Source organism: Ailuropoda melanoleuca, chromosome 12, assembly GCF_002007445.2.
Source record: "Ailuropoda melanoleuca isolate Jingjing chromosome 12, ASM200744v2, whole genome shotgun sequence".
NCBI classification, from domain to species: domain Eukaryota; kingdom Metazoa; phylum Chordata; class Mammalia; order Carnivora; family Ursidae; genus Ailuropoda; species Ailuropoda melanoleuca.
This window is the reverse complement of record NC_048229.1, coordinates 67,885,584-67,892,966: the sequence shown is the minus strand read 5'-3', so window position 1 is coordinate 67,892,966 and position 7,383 is coordinate 67,885,584. Positions and strand designations below refer to the sequence as shown.

Sequence of the window (7,383 nt, the reverse complement as noted above, 5' to 3'; positions counted from 1 at the left end):
GGTCCCAAACATGGCCATGCCTATGGGTAGCTTGAATGTAATTGAAATAAAAAGGAAGCAGAGGGAATCCTCTAGAAATAATGATCAAGGATATAGGGGATATTTTATGTTAAAACTGGGAATCCTAAGATGTGGGGGAAATGGGGAGCTGTTGGAGAATGTCATTCTGAGATGGACCAGAATGAGTGAGAATCAGGAGCAGCAACCAGGATGTCTTCTTCCTAATTCTTATCAGGAAGGCAAGGGGGCTCGACAGTCGTCGGGGGACAGAGTATCACTAGTGCACAACCCAACCCAGTAAACATCCTGTATGTACCTACTGTACTCCAGGTTCTGGGTTAGGAACATACACAGATATAGGAATAAGATGCTGTTCTTGTCCTCAATGAACTAGCAATGTATCCAGAGGAGACTGCCAGTCATAAAACTCCCTGCTGTCCTGGGGCAGGCATGCAGGTCCCAAGACTCTCCTGTTACTTTCATAGCCCCCTGCCCAGGCACAACTTTGTGCAGATGTGCCCTCATTTCCTCACGCTCCTCCAGCCTGACACAGAAATGTCCTTCCCAGAGCACTCCTTCTCAGTTTGCACAACCAAAGGTTCCTTCGGACTTCATGTCAAACCAACAAATAAGCATGTAAAAAGCTCACAATGTACAGAGGCCAGCTAACTGTGGCATTCAAATTGAACGTCTTCAAAACATAGCAGGGCTCATTTAGCAGGCAGCAGAGAAAGAAGATTTGGTATGATAAATTGTAGTTTCAGTCTGCAGACTCTCAAGCCATCCCACTGAGAAGGAAGGTTGGTTTTTTGTTTTTTGGTTTTTTTTAGTTCTGCACCTCTAGATGGGAGAAGGGTCACTCAAACAAACTGTCACAAAGCCTTGAGGCAATAGCACGATGCGGCCGGGGAACAGAAGGGTACTAGACAAGATCTTCAGAAACACAGTGGCTTACGTCATTTACAGCTGTGGGCCGTAACATTTTTGTTTGCACATCCCCTAAAATAACTCTGTAAAAACTAGGTAGTAATGGCCAACAAGAACATGAATAGATGCTCAACATCATTAGGGAAATGCAAATCAAAACCACAGTGAGATACCACTCTATACCTACTAGGTTATTCACAGTTCTTTAAATGGAAAATAACAGGGTGCCTGCGTGGCTCAGTCGGTTAAGCATCTGCCTTTGGCTCAGGTCATGATCCCAGGGTCCTGGGATTGAGTCCCACATCGGGCTTCCTGCTCTGCGGGGAGCCTGCCTCTCCCTCTCTCTCTGCCTGCCCCTCTGCCAACTTGTGCTCTGTCAAATAAATAAAAAAATAAATAAATAAATAAATGGAAAATAATAAGAGTTATCAGAGAGGCAGAGAAATTGGAACCCAAGTTTGCTGGAAATACAAAATGGCACAGTGGCTGTGGAACTTTGGCAGTTCCTCAAAAAGTTACACAGAATTATCAGCAATTTTGCTTCTAGGTAGAGACCCAAAAGAATTGGAAACAAATATTCAAACAAATATTTGTACACTCATGTTCATAGTAATGCAATTCATATTAGCCAAAAGGTGGAAATGAGACAAATGTCCATCAGCTGATGAACGAATAAGCACAATGGGGTACATACAGACAATGGAATATTTTTCAGCCATAAAAGGAGTGAAGTGCTGGTACATGCTACAATTTGGATACACCTCAAAAACATTATGCTAAGTAAAAGAAACCAGACACAAAAGGTCAAATATTGCATGACTCCATTTATAGAAAACATCAGAATAGGTAAACCCATAGAGACAGAAAACAGATTAGTGGTTGCCAGGAAACAGGCAGGGAGGGATGGGAGTTATTGCTTAATGAGTACAGGGTTTCCTTTTGAGATGATGCAAATGTCTCGAAATAGAGGTGGCGGTTGCACAGTTAATATATATACCAAATGCCACTGAATTGTATGCTTTAAGGTTAATGGTTAATTTTATGTTACGTGAGTTTTACTCAATAAAAAATCCGTAAAAGAAAAAAACCAAATAGTCTCCTTATGTATTTTTAGTTAATATTTAACATTTTTGGACATAAGTATAAAGAATTGCAAAGGATGTAATTTCCAGTACATCATATGATATTAATGCACTGCTGGGTGTGCAGAGGGCAGCTTCCCAGTATATCATAAATAACATTTCAAAATAAAACTGTTACATCGTTCTTTTTTTAAAAAAGATTTTATTTATTTATGTGACAGAGAGAGAGAGAGATGGAACACAAGCAGGGGGAGAGAGAGAAGCAGGCTTCCTGCTGAACAAGGAGCTTGACGGGGGGCTCGATCCCAGGACCCCAGGATCATGACCCAAGCCGAAGGCAGAAGCTTAACAAATGAGCCACCCAGGTGCCCCTCTTTTAATGTTTATTATTGAAAAGTTCAAATTGTCCAAATGTAGAAAAATAATAAAATGAATCTCCATGTGACCACCATCCAGCTTTGATACTTTCACCAACTTTTTAGCCAATCTTCTTTCATTTGAATCCTTTCCCACTGTGTGTCCTCCACTCCCACCCCTTCACTACTGTTGGATCACTTTGAAGATGATTCTTAGGATGAGAACAGAGAGAATACCTCTATAAATATCTCTTAAAAATAAGGACACTTTTAAGACAAACCAGTACACCTAAGAAATGTAAATCATCCGATATCCAGCCATTGTCTAAATTTCCCTGAATTATATCATACATGCTTTTGTTTTGATTTGGTTTGGATTTTAGTGTTGGTTTTTCAACTCAAGATTCTAACAATGCCCACAAATTACATTTGGCTGATATTTCTCTTGTCATTTTTTTTTTTAAGTAGGCTCCACGCCCAGCACGGAGCCCAACGTGGGGCTTGAACTCACAACCCTGAGATCAAGACCTGAGCTGAGATCAAGAGTCAAGAGTCGGTTGCTTAGCCGACTGAGCCAGCCAGGCGCCCCTCTTAAGTCTTTTTTTTATTTTAATTTTTTTAAAAGATTTTATTTATTTATTTGGCAGAGAGAGGGAGACAGTCAGCAAGAGAGGGAACACTAGCAGGGGGAGTGGGAGAGGAAGAAGCAGGGTCCCAGCGGAGGAGCCCGATGCAGGGCTTGATCCCAGGACTCTGAGCCCTGAGCCGAAGGCAGCCACATAACGACTGAGCCACCCAGGCGCCCCTAATTTTTTAAAACATTTTATTTATTTATTTGAGAGAGACATAGAGAGCACAAGTGGGGGGGAGGGGCATAAGGAGAGGGAGAAGCAGACTCTTCACTAAGCAGGGAGCCCGATGTGGGGCTTCATCCCAGGACCCGGAGACCAGGACCCCAGCTGAAGGCAGATGCTTAACTGACTAAGCCACCAAGGTGCCCTTAAGTCTTTTTTTTTTTAATCAATAGATTCTTTCTCCTTGTTTTTCTTTCCCTTGCAATTAATTTGTTGAAAAATTGGGTCATTTGTCCTGTAGCTATGTTTTCCATGTTCTGGATTTTGCTGATTACATCTCCTTAGCTTCTGTATTTGCTGAAAATTGATATTTAGATGTCGAGGACTGATTAGATTCAGATTTGATACTTCGGCAAGAATTCTTCATAGCTGGTGTGTGTGTACTTTTATTTCATTGGAGGTACCTAAAGCCGGTGTCTCTGTGTGTGTGTGTGTGTGTGTGTGTGTGTGTGTGAGATAGGCTGTATCAGTAGGTTCAGTGTTATTAGCTGTATCCATCCATTTCCAAAGTCCCCATCAGTTTTTCATCCGATGGTTTAGCAGCCATTAATGATCACTGCTTAGATCCATCATTTCTTTACATGTTCTTCCTCTAATTTTAATGAAAATAAATAATTGGAAACCGGAAAAAAATTTGTCCCCTAATTAGAGTCATTAACTTTCTTAATTTCTGAAAAGTAGTATACTCAAATAACTTCAAGAATTATCAGATTTCATAATTATTAATATTGAGAATTATATAATTATAGTTTTACCTGTTACTCTTTTCAAGATTTATTTATTAGAGAGAGAGGGTGTGTGTGTGCGTTGGGGGAGGGGTGGAGGGAGAGAATCTTCAAACAGACTTCCCCGCTGAGTGCAAAGCCTGAGGTGGGCTCAACCCCATGACCCACAAGATCAGCCCTGAGCTGAAACCAAGAGTTGGACCCTCAACCGACTAAGCCACCCAGGTGCCCCTGCCTGTTACTCTTTCATGTAAGAGACACCTTGTTTAATCTATATACTCAGAAAATATTGGAAAAACCAAAATATTAATTCTAATGCACCATAGCCAATTCAATATTTTTTTAATAAAAATAATTTCCTCATCCCACATTTCAAATACACTTTTTAAAAAAAGTCTTGGAGATATGCCTCATTCCATTTATGAAAAACATTCACCATATTACTGAATTGTCAACTCTGATCCTCATTTTCAAACCAGTAAACTAAATCAGAGTTAATTTCTGCCTTTTAAAATTCAAGTAAATGTGTTAATAGGCATTTTTGAGGAATATTATAACAAATACTGAGGAATAAGTTATGGAACACATCTTGTAAAACACATGACTAAAAGCAGATAAGATTCAAATAATGCAGCTCTTATATAATTAATTTATTCACATTTAGAATAATTTATAAAAATAAGATAATTATGCTATTTGCCATCACTTAATTATAATGTTTCAATAAAATATTCAACTAACATTGTAAGTTATTTACAAAGCAAGAAATATGAGGAAGATATAGTTCTTTGATGTGTGGATGTGCATATATAAATATCAGGTGTTCAGCTTTTGAAAATAAAATGATGTATAAAAATCAGAATTAGGGGTGCCTGGGTGGCTCAGTCGTTGGGCTTCTGCCTTCAGCTCAGGGCGTGATCCTGGCATTCCGGGATTGAGCCCCACATCAGGCTCCTCTGCTAGGAGCCTGCTTCTTCCTCTCCCACTCCCCCTGCTTGTGTTCCCTCTCTCGCTGGCTGTCTCTATCTCTGTCAAATAAATAAAATCTTTAAAAAAAAATCAGAATTAACTTTACTACTTTTGCTTGACATCCTGATTGAACTTTCCAATGAAAGAGAAAGGCATGTTGAATGAATTAGCCCAACACTTGCATCATTAAACATTTTATAAGCAAAATAATATGAGGATTGACCACTATTGGAATGAAAATTTCAGGATATGTTTTGATAAAACTACCTTAGTAACTACCATATTAATTAATGCACAGAAAATCTGAAAGAAATCACATGGAACTTTTGTTGGCAAATTTATTGAGTGTATCTTGAATAATTTGATAGTCCCAGATGAAGTTTCCTTGAAAGGAATCAGCATTATTAACTTGTACCCCTTTAGAGGTACCTTTTCTTTCCACAAAAGACATCCTGGGGTGAGAACTGAATGAAATGTACTGAATGGAACGGTTTATCTTAAATGGGGGGGGAGGGGTGCAGGTGTTTTGAGGATTTGATGTTTGCTTTGATTTCACAGGGTTGTTGCTAGGAGCAAAGTTTTTTTCAACAATAAACTGGAGATGGAGGAGGTGAAGTCATCTGCACCCCACTATGCCAGTACACAATATCTGAATTCAGACTGTCATAACGCAGGTCAATTCCCCCCAATAAAAAAACGTACAAGACAATGGAAGACAAAAGATAGGCGGGGTTTTTTTCCCTTTAATTAATTATTAAAGGAGCCTTTTCAGAAATCTATATTTCAAAGTTTCTCTTTGTTTGGTGCCCCAGAAGTTTCAACTCCCTAGGGCAGTTCAAGGCAGGTTAAGAGTATGCATTCTTTTTTTTTTTTAAAGATTTTATTTATTTATTTGACAGAGATAGAGAAGCCAGCGAGAGAGGGAACACAAGCAGGGGGAGTGGGAGAAGAAGAAGCAGGCTCATAGCAGAGGAGCCTGATGTGGGGCTCGATCCCATAACGCCGGGATCACGCCCTGAGCCGAAGGCAGACGCTTAACCGCTGTGCCACCCAGGTGCCCCGACTACTTAGGTTTCTAATAGTATTTTTAACTTTCCAAAAGACTTTGTTGTCTGGATCTTATGTTTTCCTCCCAACTGTCCCTCAAAGGCAAGTCTTCCCCTTATGTGATAGATGTGGGTCGTGGAGATCCAGGGCAAGACTTGGCCAAAGATCTCACAGCAAATAAATGGCTTGGTTGGCAATAGCACCTTCTTTCTCCCACATCAGCAAAGCAGGAAAAAATCATCATTTACATCAAAACCAGCAGATTAACAGAAAGTATGAAGCATATCCAGAATGTACACTATATACAATATATAGTACATCTAAGTTTACAGTGCATCTGGATTTTTTTTAAATATCATTTTCATAAGGTAACAGAGGCCAATGAATATTCTTAGGCTGCTCCATCAAACTGTGACTCAGTTAACTGAAGAAAAGAAAAAAAAACAAAAAACATAAAGCTCCCCAAAGCAGTTTCCATTCCAAAATGCACATTCATTCTTCACTGTCCAGTGATCTGTGATGCACTTCGACTTCCGTAACCACCCTGCGAAATGATCCTTCCCAGGGTAAAATGATGTCAGCCAAACAAGGAAGTTATTTCAGGATAGATTATTATTCTTTTGCTTCATTTGAAACAAAGCTTTAGTTTATTTTTTGGCTATATTACTAAAGAGTAAATTTCCCTTCCACCTCTTTACCTCCCCAGAGGTAATCAATGAGAAAGAATTTAAATCACGAAATCTGTTGTAACCCTGTATGTGCCTCCGGCAACATGAAATAAGATATTTGGGGCTAATCCATCGTCCAGGAAGTGTTTGGATATTGTAAGACCTTCGTTAATGGAAGACTAAGTATAAAAAGTTGGCAGCAGGGCAGGGACTAGATGGACAGCAGGCAGGATGGAGACGACCTTGGAGAGCACTTGGAGGACACAATGAAGAATCCAGCCATTGTTGGAGTCCTAGGCACAGATTCACAAGGACTTAATCTGGGCTGCCGTGGGACGCTGTCAGATGAGCATGCTGGGGTGATAGCTGTTCTAGCCCAGCAAGCAGCTAAGCTAACCTCAGACCTGATATTTCTGTGGTGTGTCTAGAATCAGATAACGGGAACATCATGATCCAGGAACATGATGGCATCACAGGGACAGTGCACAAAATGACCTCTTGACATCTCATATCAGTTCTCCAGCAGCCTGTCATAGGCGCTCAATGATCTTGTAGAACTATTGGAGTTCCAGTAGTGAGACCATCTCTTTAGTGTGCACTGGGCATTTTTCTATTAATTTTAGAGTAAGCTGCTTTTGGACACTCGATGGACTGACTTATCAAAATATTAGTAAGAAAGGATCATGTTTTGAAGCAGCAGGTCCACATCACTTTGTACACAGAATTTTGGTATGTTCAATAAATCTGGTTGGAGG

General features: G+C 40.0%; 1 pseudogene; it reads left to right on the top strand.

Annotated features, from left to right (window-relative positions):
- Positions 1-6,843: 6,843 nt before the first annotated feature.
- On the top strand, positions 6,844-7,130 carry LOC117795245 (annotated as a pseudogene).
- Positions 7,131-7,383: the final 253 nt, after the last annotated feature.